Consider the following 3,128-nt stretch of genomic DNA (forward strand, 5'->3'; position numbering starts at 1 on the left):
AAGAAGATTCAAGCAAGCAACTTAAGGTAATCTTCTAGATCTGTTTTTCTTATATTATTACCTAGATCTATTGTTAATAAGTCTTGGATACAATGCATGTTCAATTAGACAAACCTAGATCCAAGCATTAGGGTTTCTATGTGCACATAGGAATGTTCATATGGCTAAAACCCATCACAAACAACGGGATGTGTGACTTCCGCCTCATTCCCTGTTCCTTTTTTGGTTGTGGGCTTAGGGCAGATTCACACAATCGATTGTCTATTTACTCTAAATGGTATATAACCTGTATCCACTTAGTACTCATAGAAGGAGTTGTAGAGTCATTTTTACTTTCATTCACCACATCAGAAAATATAGGATTTTCTGGAGGAACAGACGAACTTTTCTAAAAGAACATACAATTTACTTTTCATAACTAAAATACTTATGAACTCACCAACTTAAATGTTGATCTACTCTTTTAAAATAACTTGTATTCTTAGGGAACTAGTAGCCAAGTACGCGCACTGGGATTCAGAAGATGGAGTATAGTAGCTTCATATCTTGTTTTGTTATTTACTTTGGAGTCAATCTGTTGTGAATTACATACATTGTAAACACTTTAATATTAATGCAATGGCTGTCCGTTACTTTGATTACTATGATGCATGTGTTGTGATACTACATATGACGTCCTCCGCCCCCGAACGTTTCCGTCGTTTCGGTTTGGGGGTGTGACAATTGTTCCCACAAATCAGACATAGCAACATAGAAATCTTGAATACTATGGTCATTTTGTGAAATGGCACGAATATCATATTCTAACTGATATTGTTTAGAAAAGTTGCACTGTGTATACATTCTCTCCAAGTGATTCCAAACTTTCTTTGTTGTGTCATATTTAGCAAACTACATACCAATAGACTGAGTAACAGAATTGTTAATCCACGTAATGACAAAGAGTTTATATAATACCCTTATACTTTGTGTTTTAAATTGAAAAAAAAAGTAATAAACCTAATACTATATACAAAGAGTTTGTCACCTTCCTTTGTCGTGTGGTGCCTAGGTCTCCCATAGACCCAACATTTCAACATAAGCATGGAAATTTGTTTCATGTCACAATGGGATTTTTGTAGAGGTAACAATAGCCCATTATCAGTTGTGGCTAATTCGATACATCACTTTCACATTGATGTCATCTAGCAATTATGAATCGACTATACAACTACGACTAGACAAACAATAAAATATAGATTAATGTTGCCCCTTTGATTTCAATGAGAAGCTAAACATATGTCATGTTCTTATTTCTCCATCAATATGATTATGACATCCGAATTGTGACATTCATCTACTTTAAAAATAAAATATGTCGTTGTCTTGTATAAGAATTCTTGTCCTTTCAAGATCATAAACACGACCTTGGCATGTCAAATATTAGTATTTACCTCCTTATTGTCCTCATGTGTATGTGGAGAAATCCTTGGCAAGTTTACTATCCCCTTTCCCAAGGAAACCACCCGAATAGCTAGTGCGTTGGACTCCATAATATGTGTAAGTAAACTTAATGGTTTATATGGAAAGAGAGTATTAGGTTTATAAGGAAAGAGAGTGGACAATCAATAAATATAATAAATGGGATTATGATGATCACATAGATTAATTGGATAAGTTGTCGTACAAGTAAAAAGGGAGAAGGGTTTCACTATGCTTCCTTCGTAGCCAAGGTAACATCCCCAAAACCTTTTGAAATTGCCTATGGAAGGGAGACTAATGTCCAATGAAAGCCTAACATCCTAGTTATGTAATATACACTCTCTATCCATTTGCATTCTTGATTGTCACTTTTCTTGCAATCATAGTTTTGAAGAAGTCATTCACTAGAGTGATGAAACTAGATTTAACCGTATATGAATTCATCACTTTAGAGTTAGCACCCATTTATTTGCATGTGATTTGCGTGTATGTAATTACCATGATCATATGTTGTCCCTAACATTAAGGATACTCACCATACATCATACTGGGAACAAAGCAATTTATGAACAACCCAACCCACCTATGGCTCTAACTTAAGTTAGATCTTTATTATATGGTGGCATGGAATCTTTACTGGATTGAGTATCCACTATGAGAGGGTTTTTTTCATGACTTCTTGTTAGGTCTAATATTATGTTGTGTCAAATCTATGTTTTTAGGTTCCGAAATTAGCCTGTCCATGTTTGGAACTACTGTTTGTCTTAGTCTATATATAGCGTGCATGTAACTTTTAGGGTTACAACTTTTGAAGCAAGTAAAATGTAGTTCCTCTTTGAGAACTATTGTATTGTTGTGAATAATATTCATTTGGCACCCATTTGATCAATATTTTTTCTCGTCTTTAATTGGAAACATCCCAAAATTCAAGACCAAAAAAATTCATTTTAATTAAGTAATTATATAACCAATAGTCTAAAAACATTCATAATGTCATCCCATGTCAAAACCAATATGAAAATAATTAAAACATGTCATAATAAAAACAACATCAGAGTATAACTCCCAAAGATCTCATGTGCGGAAATCATGGTGTGAGGCGTTGCAATCATGCTGACTCCTTTCGTTGAAGAAGAAGTACATGCAACCAAAATTAAAACCATAAGAATAAAGCTTAGTGAGTCCCCCCATCATTCCGCATACCATACAACAAACATACTGTCAGGCATATGTGGGTGCTCGACCTACCCTGTTAAGCATACCAGGGAGCTCAACCTACCCATGCCAAGCATGCCGGGGTGCCCGACCTACCCCTGTCAGGCATATCCGGTTGCCCGACCTACCCTTCCAGGTATATCTGGGTGCCCTACCTACCCTTCAGTTTATCTCAACCGGTTATGGGGTCTATTTCACCCCTATCACTATCACATAATAACATATCATAACCATACTATTAGGTATATCTAGGTGCCTGACCTACCCTCTAGTTTATCTCAACTGGTTATGGGGTCTAACCCACCCCTCCAACCACTATCACATAATATCATAACATGCTATCACATAAAGCATAAATGATAGTGGCGTACTAGACAATTATCACAAAGACAATTATCTCTACTATAATCAGCTACTAGTGGGCCGACATTGGTCCCCTCGAACCACTTCTA

Source organism: Lactuca sativa, chromosome 4 (assembly GCF_002870075.4).
Source record: "Lactuca sativa cultivar Salinas chromosome 4, Lsat_Salinas_v11, whole genome shotgun sequence".
Lineage (NCBI taxonomy): Eukaryota > Viridiplantae > Streptophyta > Magnoliopsida > Asterales > Asteraceae > Lactuca > Lactuca sativa.